The sequence below is a fragment of the Neovison vison genome, chromosome 3 (genome assembly GCF_020171115.1).
Source record: "Neovison vison isolate M4711 chromosome 3, ASM_NN_V1, whole genome shotgun sequence".
NCBI lineage: Eukaryota > Metazoa > Chordata > Mammalia > Carnivora > Mustelidae > Neogale > Neogale vison.
The window spans coordinates 1,990,468-2,011,589 of NC_058093.1; the positions used below are offsets into that span (position 1 = coordinate 1,990,468).

Below are 21,122 nucleotides of genomic sequence, written 5' to 3' on the forward strand. Positions count from 1 at the left end.
CCCAGGGACATTCATTCTCTAAGTTATACATAGCCATAGTCCTTGCTTTGGCCAATGAAATGTGAATGAATGTGAAGCGTCTCGCCAAGTAGAAGCTCGTAAAGTCGATGCTCCATGTTCTTCGATCCTACCAAACCATGTTTAGATAGCACCAGAGCTTCACTCAGGGTGGTCTCCTGAGCAACTCTAATGAGCACATTGCCCTTTCCAACCTGGATTACACATTTACCATGAAGAATAGATCTCTATTATTTTATGCCACTAAGATGTGAGGATTCTTTGTTTTGGAGCATAAGGTAACCTATCCTGATTATTGCACAAGGTAAATTACATAATAGCACTTGACCCTTGGATGGACTAAAACTCAACAACTCTGTAGATGAATAAAAAAGTTCAGGCTCTACAAGAAATTCTTAGGAAAAACATTCATAATTTTAGTCACGTTTCTATAGCCTTCTAAAATGCAGTAGTCATAATAAACATATGAAAAGAATAAGATTACGAATTCAGATAAAGACCAGATAAAGACAACCTTGTGAAGTTTGTTTCTTGAACTCTTCTACTTCCTTTTTCTGTGGCTACTCAGTCTCCAGAGAACCTTAATCTCCACTCACCAACCCCAACCTCTAAATACATAATTGTACAGAACTCAGGGCATGATAGTTTTGGAGAATATGTAAAAGTGGTGCCATTTGGAGTTAGTGCAAATTACCTCCATTATTTGGGTTGGAATGCTTGGAGAAAATGATATGGGATGTGAAAAATAATGAACAAGTTTGTACATGTCTACACTAGAAGCAGTGTTCAGTCATAATTTTCCTTTTCTCCCTCCTCCCCTTTTCCCTTTTTTTCTATTCATTTTTTATTTTTTCCTCTTATTATGCCTTTAAAAAGTAATTTTCAGGTAAAATGCAACAGTTTGATACGATATCAGGAAAATACATGTGATGATGTGTTCAATTAAGGCTCTTTTAAATCCTTTTTTTAAGATGTCTTATTTACTTACCATATAAGAATCACAATAAATTCCATTTTAGAACTTGAAAATTAAAATTCAGAGAAGTTCATTGGTCTGAAGATTCATGATAATAGGGAAATTCAGGTGCTCTACTTAGTGAAAACACGTAACTAAATGGTAATAATGCAAGATCTCATATATTATAAGCAGCAGGTGTCATACCCATTAAACTTACAATTTTCAGTAAATGTTAAAGGAAATAAAGGCAGATCTTTTATGAACTATGTCCTAGTTCTCCTATTTCCCAAGATACTATTAATTATTATCCAGTAAACCATTTTCTCAAGATTTGTTTAACACCTAGATAAGGCCTAAATTTCCCAGTTCCCTTTGGGTTTAAGAAATTCAGTGTTTAATACAATAATTTCCAGTGACAAGAAATCAACAAATACCTATTTGTTAACAGTATTTTTTTCAACATTAAGTGGAGAACATATTGATTTTGATAAATATGACAAAAAAGTAAGAATTTATAGAGCTATAATGTGTCCTAACACAAAATACACATGAAAAAACAAGACTGTGAGTGTGGAAGCCATTTTGAGTCTCTCAGGACTATGTTCCCAGGATCAGACCATTGACTGAGGGCTTCTTTCCATGACTGTGATGAGACTCAGCCGGCCTCTAACAATCCCCCCCAGGGAGCTGGCAAGGCCAAAGGACATTGCTGCAACTGGTTTCCCTGCCCCCACCTCCACGCTGCTGCCCTCAGTGAGACTGAGTGTCTGGGAATACAAAAGTGTTCAGACAGAGGATTCGACCTCAAGTTGAAAGCAATGCCAAAACCCACTTTATTGAATGTAGGCAGTGACTTTCCACCCACAGCTTCCACCTCTCTTAAGTGTTCCAGTTCTGCCGGCTCATGAACAATCTTTTCCTGTGGACGACGGCCAGTTACTTGATTGTTATATTTTCCTTTCTAACTTTGAACTGAATGATCTTCCATTGGTTGCAAATCTTTCAGAAATATCCCCCAATGAAAGTTAACTCTTTCTTTTAGTCTTTCCCTTTACTTACAGAAAACTTAAAATATATGAAGCTAGCTAGCACTAAAATGAAATGAGAGTTAGAAAAGAAAAAAAAATTGAATGTATTTCAATATATTCAAGATATATGAATATCTTGGGAAGATATCAGGGAAGAAACTGATTAATGTAGAGAAAGCAGTTGATATTTGATATTATATATTATTTCTTTTCAACATAGACATCAATCTCTGATACCACACCTTTTTTTTTTAAACTTTTTGGATAATTGCATTTAATTTATTCTCATATACATTACTATAGTTACACAGTTTCTGCTTTTCTCCAATCTAATTTTATCTTAAAATTCTTTATTATAGCTCATAGAGTCTACAACATATAGAAGGTACTAAATGTGACTTTATGTTTGTAATCAATATGGTTATGTTGGTCAGAATAGAATGAGAAAGTTTAACCAAACTCGTTAAAATCTTGTTACACTGATATTTCTACCAACTAGATATGATAATAAAGGATAAGTGAATGGTAATGAGAGACTTCAAACATTAGCCATAACTATCAAATCAAGAGAAAACACATAAATGTTCTTGCATTCTCAACCTCCTTGAAAAAGTAGAATAAAAATTAGGGATGTCTGGGTGGCTCAATTGATTAAGGATCTGCCTAAGCCTCAGGTCATGATCCCAGGGTCCTAGAACTAGATCCCGTATTGGGCTCCCTGCTCAGTGGGGAGCCTCCTGCTCCCTCTGTCTGCTGCTCCCCCTGATTGTTTGCTCTCTCTGATAAACGAATAAATAAATAAAATCTTTAAAAAACAAAAAAGTTTATAAAAGTTAATCACCAGGTCTAGTTTGCCTAGACCAACTGGTTTTCTACATACAAAGTAAATTCCAAATTTTCAGCTATATTTCGTTAGGGAAGTCATTGTTTGAGTCTCAAATCTCATGAGGAATTGGTAAATGGTTGATTTCTTTGGACTCATGTGTAAACATTGATCCATACGTAAACTGTTCAATGAGTATTAAGACAATATAAACTTGTCCTATCTTTTACATAAAATAATTATTGAATATGTATACTTTCTATGTAACATTATATAATTTGAGGTGTACAATATATTAATTTGATACATTTACATATTGCCATACTATGATGGCCACTGTAGCAATATTTAGCACCTCTATCATAGTATATAACTATCCTTTCTTTGTAGTGGTTGGTACATTTTTTAGTGGAAAAACATCAAGAGACAATTCTACAATAGTGAAGGGCATGCTTTTTTGGAATAAACAATATTTTTTAAAAAAAACCTCTTTGGCTGTCCTATCCTAATGACACACACCATTTCTAGTTCCTGTATAAATGCTTCAATTTCATTTGAGGACAGGTGCCATATGAGGTCAAGAATAGGGTGGTCAGAACACGTATTACACGTTGGCAGTGTTAGACATGACTTCTGGATAAAAGAATGAGAAGTTAATATATTTCCATTCAGAGTGTCAGTTAAAAACTCCGTCTTTGGTGGTGACGATGAGTGGGCGGGGCGGGCCTTGTATAGTTTTCTTTCTCTTGCTGTGGTTTTTTAGAATGTTTCAAAAATACATACACTGTGCCAAAATAAACCACATAGTTTTTAATAAAATAATTAGAGAATTTTATAAATTTGAATGGCACTCTTTATTTTGATATACAAAATCTGCAAAGGAAAAAAGTTACAGCTATCTATAGGTAACTGAGGCATTAAAATATTAGTGGTAAAGTAGTGGTAGTAATAAGAATAAAAAATAATAATGATGTTATTTTTGGCAAGGGATCATGTATGGAAGTTCTAAACAAATTGCACTTGCCATAGTAGCAGATCTCTGTCCATTTGGGAGGTGACAGCAAGATTTATTTTCATTAAAACCTAAGACTTCTTTCCACCTTCACTAGAGCACCTGTTGACAAAATCCATCAAAACTAATAAAGAAGAGCACAAGGTATAAATCTCCTGTTAAACAAATTAAAGGATTTTTGAAGTAATATTGATTACTTGTCACTGTTGTCCCCTCTTTTTCTTAGCTCATAAATTTTAATTTGAGGAAACTAGTTTAATCTCAACAGATACCACAGAGAATATTTAGTTTATGAGGCAACTTGAGGAAAACTGTCTTTCCATACATTCATCCGTGTGACGTAAAGCCCAGGATAGTAATTTCCTGGGATGCAGAGACATCGTCTTTTATACCGATTGTATTAGTTGTCTATTGCTGCTATAACAAAATGCTACACACCTGGTGGCTTAAAACATCACACATTTATTATCTTGCAATTCTGGAGATCAGGACTCCAAAATGAGTCTTTCCAAACTAAAATCAGGGTGTTGGCTGGGCTGTACTCTTTTCTGGAGGCTCTGGAGGAGAGTGTTTCTTTGCCCTTTCCAGCTTCTAGAGGCTGCCCATGACTTGATTTGTGACTTCCTTTCATTTTCAAAGCCGCGATGGCTGGTTGAATGTTTTTCACATCGTATTGCTCTGACACTAATGTTTCTGCCTTGTTTTTCCACATTTAAGAAACCTTGTGATTACCTTGGGCCCATGCAGGTAATCTGGGATAACCACTCTATTTTTAAAGCCCACTGATTAGTCACCTGAATTCCTTCTGCTTCTTTAATTTCCTTTGCACTGGAATTTAACTTATTCACAGGTCCTAGGTTTGGACTATCACATGTTTGGTGAGTTCATTTTGCTACCTAGTTATTCTTTACATGTTTGAGATATTGAGCATCTGAAGGACATGATTTTTTTTTATATGAAACATGTGGTTACTATTATATTTCCATGGACTTTCTCAGCAATTAAAGCCATTTGCCTCTTTTCCTAAGGCCATATTCTCATTATATGTAACATTTTCTTTCTTTGGAGAAAAAAAATTTCAAAAGAATTCATTTTCCTTAAATGAGTTACTTGCTAGGAATAGACTCAGGCATACAAATTAATTAAAAACTTTTTAGAGAAAGTTATGAAATTTCCGTATTTTAAAATGTTTATCTCAGCAATAGTTTCAAGGGAGTAATTCTTCAATAACGACTGATTTGTGAAGAATCTTTCAAATCTATAGTTTTCTTTAAAAATCTGTCTTATTGAAATATTTTCTTATATGCATTAAGAAGGTACTTTAATTACTTAATTGCATGCAACGTTCTTTATTTTTAATATTGGAAACAGCACATTTAATATATAGGCAATTGTGTGTTTATTGTTTCATATATCAAAAGGTGTTGCACACACTTTACCTATCCCATTATCCCAGAAAACCATTTATTTGCTTTCTGTCATTATAGATGAATTTGCATTTTATAGAATTTCATAGAAGTAGAATCATCTGTTACACACTTTTTTTTTGAAGTTTTGTTTCTTTCACTCAGCATATTTTCATATGTATTCAGATTGGTGACTGCCTTCAGAGTTCATTGTTTTTATAACTGAGTAGTAGTCCATGGTACACCAGATTCTGCAATTACTTACCCGTTGGCCTGTTGCTGGAGGTGGGGATCGCTTCCAGTTTCCAGTTATTGCAAATGACATTCCTGAACAAATATAGATCTATGCTTTCTTTGTATGAGTGAATGACTGGGAATGGAATCCCTGCACCATGTGGTGGACGTATATGAACTTCCTAAGGAACCGAAAACTGTTTTTCAAAGCAGTTGTATCATTTTGCATTTGTACCAGTAGTGTAAGAGGTTTCCGTTGTCTACATCCTCATCAACACTTTAACACCTCGTCAACAGTCTAATTTTAGACTTACTAAAAGGTGTACAGTGTTACCTAATTGTTCTAATTTATATTTCTCCAGTGACCAATGATCCCATTTTTCATGTATTTCTTACCACACATGCACACGCACACACACACACACACACACGCACGCACACATTCTTTGATGAAGTGTCTATTCAAATCTTTTGTTTGATTTTTTTTTTTTTTTATGTGGAACGCTTCACAAATTTGTGTGTCATCCTTCTGCAGGAACCATGCTAATCTACTCGGTATTGTTCCAATTTTAGTATATGCCCCACCAAAGCAAAGACTCTTTTTTTTTTAATTGTGTTGTTCATTGTTTCATTATTCAGTTTTTGAGAGTTCTCTATGTATTCTGAATACAAGTTCTCTACTAGATGTGTGGTTTGCAAATATTTTCTCCCCATGCTTGGTTTCTCTTTTCATTTCTTTAATAATGCTGTTCAAAGAGCCAAATTGCTTAACTTTGATGATGTTCTATATATCACTATTTCTTCAATATATTATATATTGTGATTTTGGCATTATATGTACAAAAACTGCACATGAAATCAAAAAGATTTTCTCTCATATTTTCTTCTAGTAGTTTTATGGTTTTTGGTGTTTCATTTAGGTCTATGAACTATCTCGAGTTTATTTTTGTACATGGAGAAAAGTATGAATCAAGATTTCTTTTTTATTATGTTATGTTAGTCGCCGTACAGTACATGATTAGTTTGTAATGGAATGTTCTATGATTCATTGTTTGCATATAACACCCAGTGCTCCACGCAACACGTGCCCTCCTTAGTACCTATCATCAGGCTCACTATCTCCCCAGTCCCTTCCCCTCTAAAACCCCCAGTTTGTTTCTTGGAGTTCATAGTCTCTCATGTGTAGATTCTCCATCCAACTCCCCCCAGCTTCATTTTTCCTTTCCTTTTCCTAATGCCCTCTATGCTATTCCTTTTGTTCCACAAATAAATGAAACCATATACTTGACTTTCTCTGCTTGACTTATTTCACTCAGCATAATCTCCTCCAGTCCTGTCCATGCTGATGCAAAATTTGGGTATTCATCCTTTCTGATGGAGGCATAATACTCCATTGCTTATATGGACCACATCTTCCTTACCCATTCATCTGTTGAAGGGCATCTTGGTTCCTTCCACAGTTTGACTATTGTGGACATTGCTGCCATAAACATTGGGGTGCATATGGCCCTTCTTTTCTTACATGTGTATCTTTGAGGTAAATACCAGTAGTGCAATTGCTGTGTCATAGGGTAGCTCTATCTTTAATTTTTTTAGAAGCCTCCACACTATTTTCCAAAGTGGTGGTACCAACTCCCACCAACACTGTAAGGAAGTTCCCCTTTTTGCACAGCCTCTCCAATATTTTTTGTTTCTTGCCTTGTCAGTTTTTCCCATTCTAACTGGTGTAAGGTTGTATCTCACTATAGTTTTGATTTGAATTTCCCTGATGGCTAATGATGAAGAACATTTTTTCATCTGTCTGCTAGCCATTTATATGTCTTCTTTTGAGAAGTGTCTGTTCATGTGTTCTGCCTGTTTTTTGACTTGATTGTTTTTTGGGTGTTGAGTTGGAGAAGTTCTTTATAGATCTTGAATATCAGCCTTTGTCTGTAGTGTCATTTGCAAATACCTTCTCCTATTCTGTGGGTTGCCCCTTTGTTTTGTTGACTGTTTCCTTTGCTGTGCAGAAGCTTTTTCATCTCGATGAAGTCCCAGAAGTTCATTTTCATTTTTGTTTCCCTTGCCTTTGGAAGCGTCTCTTGAAAGAAGTTGCTGTGGCTGATGTTAAAGAGGTTACTGCCTATCTTCTCCTCTAGGATTTTGATGGATTTCTGTCTCACATTGAGGTCTTTCATCCATTTTGAGTTGATCTTTGTCTATGGTGTAAGAGAATGGCCAAGTTTCATTCTTCTACACATAGCTGTCCAATTTCCCCAGCATCATTTATTGAAGAGACTGTCTTTTTTTCATTGGATATTTTTCCTGCTTTATCAAAGATTAGTTGATGATAGAATTAAAGGTCCATATCTGGGCTCTCTATTTTGTTCCATTGGTCTATGTGTCCACTTTTGTGCCAGTACCATGCTGTCTTGGTGATCACAGCTTTGTAATATAGCTTGAAATCAGGCAATGTGATGCCCCAGCTTTGTTTTTCTTCTTCAACATTTCTTTGCAATTCGGGGTCTTTTCTGGTTCCATACAAATTTTAGGATTGATTGTTCCAGCAATTTGAAAAATGTCATTGGTATTTTGATCAGGATGGCATTGAAAGTATAGACTGGGAAGCTCTGGATAGCATAGGCATTTTAACAATGTTTATTCTTCCAGTCTATGAGCATGGAATGTTTTTCCATCTTTTTGTGTCTTCTTCAATTTCTTTCATGAGTGTTCTGTAGTTCCTAGAGTATTGATCTTTTACCTCTTTGGGTAGGTTTATTCCAAGGTATCTTACAGTTTTGGGTGCTGTTGTAAATGGAATTGATTCTCTATCTTTCTACAATTACATTCTTAGCATATAAGAAAGCAACTGATTACTGTACATTGATTTTGTATCCTGAATTGCTGTATAAGTTCTAGTAATTTGGAGGTAGAGAATTTTTGGGTCTTCCACATAAGTTTTCATGTCATCTGTGAAGAGAGAGAGTTTAACTTCTTCTTTTCCAATTTGAATACATTTTATTTCTTTTTGTTTTCTGATTGTTGTTGCTAAGAATTCTAGTACTATGTTAAACAATAGTGGCGAGAGTGAACATCCTTGTCATGTTCCTGACCTTAAGGGAAATGCTCTCCTCTTTTCCCCATTGAGACAGATTTTATTAAATTGAGGAATGTCTTCTCTATCCCTGTACTCTTCAGAGTACAGGGTATCAGGAAAGGATGCTGTATTTTGTCAAATGCCTTTTCTGCATCTTTTGAAAGGACCGAATTGTTCTTCCTTTTCCTCTTATTAATGTGTTCTATCACATTGATTTAAAAATGTCAAACCACCCTTGCATTCCAGAGATAAATCCCATTTGGTCATGGTGGACAATCTTTTTAATTCACTGTTGGATCCTACTTTCTAGGATCTTGTTGAGAATTTTGGCATCCACATTCATCAGGGATATTGGTCTGAAATTCTCCTTTTTGATGGGTTCTTTGCCTGGTTTGGGGATCAAGGTAATGCTGGCCTAATAGAATGATTTGGGAAGCTTTCCTTCTAATTATATTTTTAAAAACAGCTTCAGTAAAATAAGTATTATTTCTTCTTTGAATATTTGGTAGAATTCCCCAGGGAATCCATCAGGTCCTGGATTCTTGTTTTTTGGGAGGCTTTTGATCACTGCTTCAATCTTGTTACTGGTTATTGGTCTACTCAGATTATCAATTTCTTCCTGTTTCACTCTTGGTAGTTTATGGGTTTCCAGAAATGCATCCATTTTTTCCAGTTTGCTTAACTTATTAACATATAGTTAGTTGTTGATAATAATTTCTAATAATTGTTTCTATTTCCTTGGTGTTTCTCATGATTTATCCACTTTCATTCATATTTTCACTAATTTGGGTCCTTCCTCTTTTCTTTTAGTTAAGTCTTGCCATTCATTTTTTGATCTTTTTAATTCTCTCAAAGAACCAGCTTCTAGTTTTATTGATGTGTTCTACTGTATTTCTGGTTTTTAATTCATTGATCTCTGCTTTAATCTTAATTATGTCCCTTCTCATGTATGGGTAGGCTTAATTTGCTGTTGATTCTCCAGTTTGGGATTTTTCTTCATTTTTTTTTTTTTGAGTGAGCCTTGGATAGCTATGTATTTCCCCTTTAGGATTGCCTTTGCCATACTCCATAGGCTTTGGACAAATGTGTTTTCATTCTTATTGGTTTCCATGAATTGTTTAAGTTCTTCTTTAAGTTTTTCTTTAACTTCTTTAAGTTCTTTCTTCTTCTGGTTGATCCAAACATTCTTGAGCAGGATGGTCTTTAGCCTCCAAGTGTTTGAATTTCTTGTGATTGAGTTTCAATTTCAAAGCACTGTGGTCTGAGAATATGCAGGGAATAATCTCAATCTTTTGGTATCCGTTGAGACCTGATTTGTGACCTAGTATGTGGTCTATTCTGGAGAAAGTTCCATGTGCACTCTAGAATAATTAGTATTCTGTTGTTTTAGGGTGGAATATTCTGTATATATCTATAAGGCCCATCCAATCAAGTGTTATTCAAAGCTCTTGTTTCTTTGTTGATTTTCTGCTTAGGTGATCTGTCTATTGCTGAAAGTTGAGAGTTGAAGTCTCTTTCTATTAACACATTATTATAAATATGTCTCCTTGTTTTGGTTATTAGTTGGCTTATGCAGCTGGCTGCTCCCATGTTGGGAGCCTAGATAATTACAATTGTTAGATCTTCTTGTTGGACAGACCCTTTAAGAATGATAGAGTGTCCTTCTTTAGCTCTAACTACAGTTTTTAGCTTAAAATCTAATTTATCTGATATGAGAATTGCTACGCCAGCTTTCTTTTAAGGTCCATTGGCATGAAAGATAGTTCTCCATCCCTTCACTTTCAGTATGGATGTATCTTTAGGTTCAAAATGAGTATCTTGTAGACAGCATATGGATGTCCCTGTTTTTTTTTTTTTTAATCCAATCTGCAACCCTGTGTCATTTTATGGAAGCATTTAGGCCATCCATGTTGAGAGTGATTATTGAAAGATATGATTTTATTGTCATCATGTTGCCTGTGAAGTCCTTGTTTCTATAGATTGTCTCTGTAAATTTTTATTCTATATCACTCTTGGGTTTTTTCCTCTTTTATAGAACCCCTTAATACTTCTTGCAGTGCTGGCCTAGTGGTCACATATTCTTTCAATTTCTGCCAGTCTTGGAATCTCTTTATCTCTCCATCCATTCTAAATGACAGCCTTGCCAGATAAAGTATCCTTGGCTGCATGTTCTTCTCATTTCATACACTGAATATGTCTTGCCAGCTCTTTATAGCTTGCCAGGTCTCTGTGGACAGGTCTGACATTATTTTGATGCTCCTCCATCTGTACCTAAGGAATCTTGTCTCCCTAACTGCCTTAAGATCATTTTCTTGGTTCTAAGCTTTGCAAGTTTTACTATTACATGCTGGAGCATTGGTCTGTTCTCCTTGATCTTGGGAGGGGTCCTCTATGCCTCTAGGACAAGAATGCTTGATTCTTTCCCCAGATTAAGGAAGTTCTCAGCTATGATTTGCTCAAATATATCTTCTAGTCCTCTCTCTACTCCCTCAGAAATTCCAATAATTCTGACACGGAGATGTTTCATGGCATCGTTTCTTTCTTTTCTTTTCTTTTTAAGATTTTATTTATTTATTTGTCAGTGAGAGAGAGCATAAGCAGACAGAGTGACAGGCAGAGGCAGAGAGAGAAGCAAACTCCCTGCTGAGCAAGGGGCCCAATGTGAAACTCGATTCCAGGACCCTGGGATCATGACCTGAGCCAAAGACAGTGGCCTAACAAACTGAGCCACCCAGGTGTCCTATCATTTATTTTTCTAATTCTGTTTTCTTGGATTTTAAGCTGTTTGTTCCAGGCCTCCTCCGGTTCCTTCTTTTCTATCAGTTTGTCTTCTAGATCACTAATTCATTCTTTTGCCTTGTTTACTCTGGCTGTGAGAGTATCTAGATTAGATTGGATCTAATGGATAGCATTTTTAAGTTCTCCTAGATCAGCTCTCATTTCTGCCCTTAGAGAATCTATGTTGCCATTGATGGTTTTCTCCATCTTATCTATTTCCCCCATAACTTACCTTGAAGTCTATTTCCAACATCTTGCTTGTATCCATATCCATTAGTTTTGTGGCAGAGGTCACAGTTTCTAAATCTTTGCTATGGCGGGGGTTCCTCCTTCTAGTCATTCTGTTGAGGGGTAGATGAGGGAATGTACAGATTCCAAATTACTGACCACAACCCAGGCAAGATGCACCTGTTTTATAGGGACCTTAAACTTGTCAACCTCTTGTTCTTCCAGCCTGTCTTCTGGGACAGGGTCTACTGCACTGTACTCAGGCAACCCTATTTGGGCAGAGTTGCACTGACCTTTTAGTGAGAGGTGATGGGCTCAGTAAAAACTGGTTTGGGGGGGCCTTTTGTTCTCAGGCAGCTTTCTGCTTATCTTCTGAGAGTCAGAGCAGAAGTGACCATATCCAAACCTCTGTCTCAGAACAGAGATCACAGTCTGCTCTCCAGAGAGCCTGCCAGGCATTGCTGACTCCATTTTTGTCTGTGCTGGTAAAGACCACAACATCCTAGGTTGTGTGCCCACAGCAGCACCCCCAGCTCTCACTTCCAGTTCCAGGCATGTCTCTGCTCTTTGTGCTCCTAAAACTGCCAGCTGCCCCTGGTTGGTATGCCTGCCCCTGCAACTCCAGGTTTCAGTCTGGGAGCTTCCCTAAAGTCCTTTCCCCATCACTACCAGTCTGCAAGTCTGCCTGGTCCCCAGTGTGGGAGACTTTTGCACTCTGGCAGTGCAGGATCTCTGAGGCTCCATTCCCTTCCTGTTTATCTTCTGATATCTGCCCACAGATTCACAGCTTCCCGCTTCATACCTCAAAACCAGCTGCCAGAGATTTTCTGTTTGTAGTGACCCAGACATATATTCTTACATCTCAGGCTGATTTTGTGGGTGTTCAGAGTGGTCTGGTAGATATCCAGTTCAGTTCAGGGGAACAGTTGAAATAGGGTCCCCTCCTCCTCCACTATTTTGCCCAAATTGTGTACTTTGAATACGGACAGTGCTTTGTGTATCAATACACCTCGATACAGTTGCTTTCAAAAAGTAAAGTACATCTTTACTATTGATCAGGCAGAGCTTATGTGTGTGATATGTAGATACATATAGAGCTTCTTAAAAGAGGTAGAGATTTATCTAAAAGAATTCAGAAACCAAAGAAGAATAAAACGTGATTTCTAATTTATCACCCCTTTATTTGTGTCCCTTTCCTTCAAGACTCAGGTTGGCTTCCTTTCCTGCTCTCTGCTTCTATGGCACACACTTCCTTTATCAAGAATTTTTAAAAAAATAAATGGATACTCAATTATTCTAGCACAGTGTAAGAATTCTATTTTTTTCTCCATGGAATTGACTTTGCATCTTTTTTCAATATCAGTTGACTATATATGTATATGTCCACTTCTGTAATTTCTATTATGGTCTGTCAATTTTTTATCCTTACACTATGATAACACCATATAGACTACTGTAATTTACAAGTCCTAAAGTCAGATAATATTAGTCATCCAACTTTATTCTTCTTTTTCAAGTTGTTTTTGTCTATTCTGGGGGATTTATATTTCTTCTTTTTAAAAAAGATTTATTTATTTATTTCAGAGAGAAAGAAAGAGAGCATACGTGCATGTACAAGCGAGAGGAGGAGCAGAGAAAGAGAGAGGATGTTAAGCAGATTCCACGTTAGGCATAGAACCTGACTTGGGGCTCAATCTCATGGCCCTGACATCATGACCCGGAGATCATGATCTGAGTGAAAACCAAAAATTTGTCACTTAACTGATTGAGCAGCCCAATGTGCCCCTTGGGTGATTTGTATTTCTATATGAACCTTAGAATGAGCTTGACAATTTCTACCAAAAAAGAAAAAAAAAAATCCTGCTAGGATTTTGACTGAGACTGCATAAAATTTATATCCAATTTGACATCTTAACTTTATTTTGTGTTCCATTTCATAAATTAAGTATATCTCTCCATTTATTTACATCTCCTTTGATATCTTTCATCAGAGTTTTAACATTTTCAGCATATAGGCCTTGTATATATTTTTCAAATTTGTTAAGTATCTTATCTTTCAATGCTATTATAAATGATATTTCTTTAAATTTAAATTCCCAATTTTATGTTGCTAGTATATACAATAAAATTAATTTTGGTATGTTTATCTTTTCTGCAATGTGTTAACTTCACTTAATAGTCCACTTTTTTATTTTCCATTCTGGTTGGCTTTCATTTATTTTTCTTGCCTTACTGACCTATCTCGAACCTCTCATATCCTGATGAATAGAAGTGGTGAGAGTGAATATTCTTGCCTTCTTGCAGATTTTAGGGGTAAATTTATATATACACATAACTGTGTAAGAATAAATTACTTAGCCCTTTGTCCCTGAATATGCAAAATAAAGATGTTCTCTTATGTGGTCACAGTACAATTATCAACTTTATAGTTTACATGATTTAATGCTTGTATCTACTTTAACATCACTGCTCCAATTGTTCCAATACTCCAGTTGTTCTAATAATGTCTTTTCCATCATCTCCCCCTCTAACAGAGTATCCACTCTAAGGCCAGGTATTATGCTATCTGCCACCTCTCCTTAGTTTCCTTTGATCTTGAACATCTCCAATAGTCTTTCTTTATCTTTTACGACATTGATGTTTTGAAGAATAAAGACCTCCTTTTTAAGTCACATGTTCCTCTCATGTTTATCTAGTGTTTTCTCATGAGTAGGTAGTTGTTACATAGTCTCAGCTAGAATCCTGGAGAGCTGTGCTGTATCTTTCTAAGTTATCACATCTGGAAACTTATCACATTCATCTGTCCTTCAGTGGTGATGTCAATTTTTTTAAAAGATTTTATTTATTTCACAGAGAAAGATCACAAGCAGGCAGAGAGAGAGAGAGAGAAAGAGAAGCAGGCTCCCCGCCGAGCAATGAGCCGAATGTGGGGCTTGATCCCAGGATCCTGAGATCATGACCTGAGCCGAAGGCAGCAGCTTAACCCACTGAGTCACCCAGGCGCCCCGGTGATGTCAGTTTTGATCACCTCATTAGAATAGTGCCGAAATCCCCACTGTATAATTGTGAGTTTTTCCTCCCTTGAAATTAATAATTAGTCTGTGGGGAGACGCTGTAAGACAATGAAAATATACTACTACTAATAAAAAATTCTTTCTGAATTTGTCATATGTTAGGGTTTTTTGCCTAATTCTAAGTAGAACATGATGTTTATCAAATGATTATTTCCTAACTTTAACATTTCCTCCACATTGATCAGTTAGTCATCTGTATTTACTATAAGGAAGAGCTCTCCTTTCTTTAATTATTCATTTTTCCATTTATTATCAATAAGGACTCACAAATTCCCATTCATTCAGTGGATTATAGTTCATTAAGGTGTATAATTAATTTGCCGCTAAAATTGTCCCAGATTTGGCCAGTAAATGCCCCTTCAAACTAGCAGTTGTATCCTTATGACAAGCTTCTGTCACTCTTTTTTTAGTAGTTCCTTATTTTCTGGCATAACAGGAAGCATGAGGGCTGTTATGACGAGCCGTTATGTCCAGACTGTTAACATGCCCGCCCTGTCATCATTTGTATTTCTATATGAACCTTAGAATGAGCTTGACAATTTCTACCAAAAAAGAATGTAATAAATAACTTATACTTTGTTCATCTTAGGAAGAGTGGTAACAGAGAAGAGGTTGTAAGCGTTGTGTGGGTTCATTGCTACTGGGGTTTCATTTCTTCTTGATCTTTCCTTGGACAGAGCTAAGAAAAATATGCATATACATATACACATATACATATGCTTATCTGAGCTATAGATATCCACATACACATGTACGTGTATACATAAACACACATACACATGCACACTAATAAACATATTTAAGAAAACATAAGTTCACACCAGTACATCGAATTCTGAGCTATCCCTGTTGGGCTTATATTGGCCTTTCCCCATTCAGTATCTATTGTTTTTCCATAGTGAAACCTTTGGTTGCCAACATTAAAACATTTACCCATTTACTCAACTCTTTAATGCATCTAAAATAGTTTCAGAATGTTTTACCTACACTAGTACCATCAAAAAACCTATTACAAACACCTCGGGATTTGTCTGTGACTCTTCACGTGCTGCTTTGCTCAAGATTAAGCATATGTAAATGCTATGTTCATAAGTTACTTTGATGTGTTTGTTATTTCACTTACTTTCTCTATAGTGCCTTTATGGTAGCCGATGGAATTACAATTACGACATTCGTTCACATGTTCTTTCAGTTTTTGAGTTACCATTTATCTTAATTCATATCTAAAAATAGGTAGAATGTTACATGCTTTCAAACGTCAAAGTTACGTAAGAGGGTATACTCAAGAAATTGCTACTCTCTCTTTCTTATGTCTTCTATTTAATTCTCCCCTTAAGTTTTCCTACCGTGTTTATCTTTTCAAACTACTGTGACACTGTGGTTTACAAATCAAGCCATGACAGCATTTGAACTTGGAGAAAATTCAACATTTATATATTAATTAATAATTTGACTTCTGCCTTTTCCAGTGTTCTTAACTCAATTACAATAGTTTTATTTGGTGACAAAAAGCTGTAAATATAAATATAAATACAGGCACTATTGTTTGGCACTACTTGATTATAAAATCGGTGTTCCTGTTATCCAAAGTATACAGGTGTGCATGTGAGTATGTCCTTCTCAACAAAATGAGAGTACAATAAATATAAAATCTCATAGGGAATGCATTAGCCTCTGAAAATTCATCTATTCCAAGTACAAGCAGGATGTGTTCTTTTCCAATTCTCTTGCTCAGGAATCATACCATAATTCAGAAGAAAAAAGAAAAGAAAGAAAGTAAATGATGCCACCTGTAATGTTTATGTATAAGCCATTATTTTTTTTGCCCTAAAATAACATATGAGGCACATAAATAACTTATACTTTGAAAAAAATAAGTAAATGTATATGTTATATTAAATGCAATATGTCCATGTTCTTCCAAGTGGTATGGCTTTGACTAAATATAAAGAAAAACCTGAGGGCGCCTGGGTGGCTCAGTGGGTTAAGCCGCTGCCTTCGGCTCAGGTCATGATCTCAGGGTCCTGGGATCGAGTCCCACATTGGGCTCTCTGCTCTGCAGGGAGCCTGCTTCCTCCTCTCCCTCTCTCTGCCTGCCTCTCTGCCTACTTGTGATCTCTGTCTGTCAAATAAATAAATAAAATCTTTAAAAAAAAAAAAAGAAAAAAAAAAGAAAACCTGAACTTAACCGACAACTTTTTTTTCACATTCTTCATTTGACTTTCGGTGGGAAGTATACTCATTATACAGGATTATTTATTAACTAAAGAATGAATAGAGATTCAATGATCATAATCAAGTTCCAGGTGTTTGATAAAATTGAATAGATCCAACTACCTGTTTCCTTACATTTCTTCTTCCTGTCTTCAATTCCACTCCTAAACCACCCAGCACTCTGACTCCTACTTCACAGACTTGCTCAAATACTTTTTCCACCTCAAAATCTCACTCTAATCAGTTCCTTTTCCAAGTTATGTCATACATTAATTTCACATCCTTTCCTCTCACTTCTCAGATTTCACTTTAACATATCAAGACTTACTGATCACGTAAGTCTAGAAATTACATTGCAGTAAACTGGTAATTATATGGTGAATTAATATCTAACATATTATCAGATCATTTTTTTAAAAAATTTGTTTGTTTGACACAGAGAGAGAGAAACAGTGAGAGAGGGAACACAAGTAGAGGGAATGGGAGAGAGAGAAGCAGGCCTCCTGCCGACCAGGGAGCCCGATGTGGGGCTTGATCCCAGGAAGGCAGAGGCTTAACGACTGAGCCACCCAGGCACCCCATCAGATCATCTTAATAATTACAAAAACAACAGAAAAACACTTAGAGGATTACAGTCTAACAGCAGCAATATAATATTAGACATTTGGCTTTAAACAATAAAATTTGATAAAATTTTATTTCCTTATAGTAACATTTCATAATATAAGTCCTGTCTCCCATATTTTGCTCTTTTATTCAGTTAGGAGACAATTGCTATAGTCATAGTTATCTTATGAAGCAGCACTTTAAAAAAACATTACACTAAAATGTGAGTTAGGAATATTTTGACTATGACAAAAAAATTCAAGACACAATAAAACAAATAAGTAAGATATTCCTATGTAAATTATTTTTTTAATTTTTTTTAAGATTTTATTTATTTATTTGCCAGAGAGAGAGAGAGAGAGAGAGCGAGCACAGGCAGGCCGAGTGGCAGGCAGAGGCAGAGGGAGAAGCAGGCTCCCCGCTGAGCAGAGAGCCCGATGTGGGACTCGATCCCAGGACGCTGGGATCATGACCTGAGCCGAAGGCAGCCGCTTAACCGACTGAGCCACCCAGGCATCCCACCTATGTAAATTCTTTTAAATTTTGTAGTTAATGTTTTGTTTTGTTAATGTGAATATAATTTTGCCACTTTGGTATGAAAGTGACAGTTCTATTTGATAATACAGGGAAGTTCCTCTTCAGCATCCTGGTAAGCATCAAGATCAAGTCCAGTTCTCCGATGACACCAGATGCTCTGCTCTGCAATATTAGCTCATGGTCTGAGGAGAATTGTAACACGTGGCAGACTCAGCAAAGAGATGATTCCAAATCCTTACAGAGTTCTGAAAAATGGCAGTAATATTTTGGCAAGGAAAAATCAATCCACGTGGGCTTGGCAGCAGTCCCAAGTCAGACTGATTCCATTCTTTTTCTTCACCTACATTTCCAGCTTTGCTTCAGAATCGGTTATTGTTGCAGATCCGGGAGGAGCGACAAAGAAAGAACCTCTAAGTCCGGCTATGAATCGGTAAGGGTTCACCCAGCCTTACCTTCAGCACAGCTGCCAGGTCTAGGTAGGTTGACAATTTGAAAAGACTTGCCTCTAAATCCTTAAAAGATAAGAGCAGGTAAAAATTGATCAAAGTTGGGGGAAATAAGAGGGAAGCTGATCATTTGGTGGTTTAGGGTTTGTTTTGGAAATCCAGAAATAGTAGAAGTATTGTGGATCCCAGAAAGCTCTGGATAGGTAGTTTTACAATGATTGAGAACACGTACTTAACACAGTGACTAATAATCTGTGAAACTTGATTGCCCAAAGGTTGATGCTTACTGAAGATGTAGCCGTTTTAATAGCAATTTTGAAGAAAATATAAATAATAAATACAGCTAGTTTAGAATTACTTTATTAAAAACTCATCATATCGAGATGATTTCTGATGTTCTTTCATTCGTTTCTCTCCATGGAGTCACTCTTGGTCTCATTGGGAACGTGAGGCATCTTGAATGCTCTCACTAAAGCGTAGTTAGTTTACGGAACAAACGTCTGTGTATATTCACAAAGGTTACCTCTTATCTTCAAGTACCTTGAAGATAATTATTGAAATGTTTTCCACTGAATTTTAGATGTGTTTTTATTATCTAATTAAAGAAACTTTAAGACAAGAAAATTTATCACCATGGGTAATCTAAGCTTGACTTCTTTTAAATACAGAATAAAGTCTAACTGCCCCTCCCCCTCACCCATTCATTCAATCTTACTCTCTCTTCAACCCTTTTGTTTTCAGCAAATATCAAACGCCTTCTATAAGTCAGACACCACGCTAACCGAGCTCCAGGGATGTGGGTGTGAGCCCAGTAAGCGAGAGGACCGCCTTCCTGGCACTCTCAGACCCCAGCAGAGGACACTGTGACGGCTGCTTGGAGAAAATGTGAGCATCACTTATCAGAAAAAGTGAACCTTTCTGTGTTTCAGAGAAAGCTTCCCAGAGTAGGACCCTCGGACAAAGAAGAACGGAAGGTTAGTCTGATCGCGTGGGTTGTGAGGCGAGTGTGTGAAGCAGACGGTAGGCTGTGAAGGTCGAGGTAAAGAAGGTGTGTGAGGAACTCGGCTGCAGGTGGTCAGGAAAGGCCAGTGCAGCATGCGAAGACACAGTGGGGTGAGACAAGGAAAGCTACTGTGATTCTTCTGTAAAGGTGGGTTTTTCTTCTAAGAGTGGTGAAATGCCATCGGCAAACTCTACACCAGGAAATGGTGAGATTCAACTTGGATTTTAGAATAATTTCTCAAGAGATGGTGTGAGAATAAATGTAAAAAGAAGAAAGGAGGGAAATAGGACTGGAAACTAGGAGGGTGTGACCTAAATCCAGGCAGGAGACGGACTGCAGGACTGACTCTAGGGCAGAGATGCATGGCCCTCAGAAAAGAGGTCAGAGATGACATAAATGGGTAGGGCTTATTTATTCATTCACTGATTTTACAAGTATTTCTTGAGGACCTATCATGTCCACGACTTGGCATTTGAGTATTAGGTGTTGGTACTGCGAGAAACAACAAAACAGACAGAAGTCCTTGTCTTCGCAGAACTTCAAATCTAGCTGTAAGGACAATAATAGAAAAATAAATAAAATATATACCAGAAGATATATTTTCTCACCACTTGATCAGAGGATGGTAAGGGGTGACAAAAGAACAATGCAGAAAAAGAAGGCGGAGAGCTGGTAAGTGGTGAGATTCTAAATGACGTCATCGAAGCGGTGCTCACTGGGGGGACCTGGAGCGAAGGTCTGTGGAAGACAGAGAAAGCCATGGCGAGGCTGGAAGGACTGACCCAGGTGGAGGGACCAGCACCTGCAAAAACCTTTAGACAGGATTATGTCCTGTGTACGTCCCCGAATGCCGACGGTTAAAGCCACAGAACAAATACAGAAGAAGCAGGACGAGGGGGAGAACAGAGATCTCAGGATGAAGGATATCCCGGTCCCTCTAATAAAGACAATTAGATAGAACTCTGTAGATAGAAATCATTTCTCAAACGTATTGCAGAATTACCTAACTCCTTTAATACAATATAACATGTAACATCCTCTTACACTGGTAAACATACGGACAGTACCATGGAGTAGCCCTTGCTCAGGGGCCAGAGGCTTTCGTGGGATTTGTTTGCTCGAACTCTGAATGCTTTCATGATATTCGGATTACGATCTGGAAAACGAGAAAGAAAAATGGACCTGCCTTTTAGATTTCTTCCATCTACCTATCTTTTCTACTGTATCTCATAAACAGGCTATGGGGGTATACAACCTGAATGCAACGCTGTTTATTATCAAGGAGAGAGAAGTATTATGTAAGCTCTTTGATTCTTAGAATCTATCATGGTCCATTGTCACGATTATAAAACTACAGCTGGTTGAAGAAGTTAGAAACGGTGCCATGTTCAATCTTCTCCCGACAGTGTAGGGGAGGGAGAAGGGTAGCAAGATCATTGTAGAACAGGCCAAGGTTGGAATTTAGACCAACTGGATGGACACCTTCGTGTGAGGCTGGTGGAAAGTATGAAGTGTCATTTGCTACATCCTTCTGGGAAACCCATCCTGAGAACCAGAGAGGGAATTGTGCGCCCTTCAAACGTTTTGGTACCACCTTTATCGTAGCATTTTTCACTCTGAGTTGAAATTGTTTCCTGTCATCCGTCCAGACCAGACTGTGGACTATTCCTAAGGACAGGGA

At 37.0% G+C, this 21,122-nt stretch overlaps 1 non-coding gene across 1 annotated transcript; it reads right to left on the reverse strand.

Annotated features, from left to right (window-relative positions):
• Nucleotides 1–5,969: 5,969 nt before the first annotated feature.
• LOC122903803 lies at nucleotides 5,970–6,076 on the reverse strand. Its single transcript, XR_006384029.1, has one exon. It is a non-coding gene; the product is annotated as a U6 spliceosomal RNA (small nuclear RNA).
• Nucleotides 6,077–21,122: the final 15,046 nt, after the last annotated feature.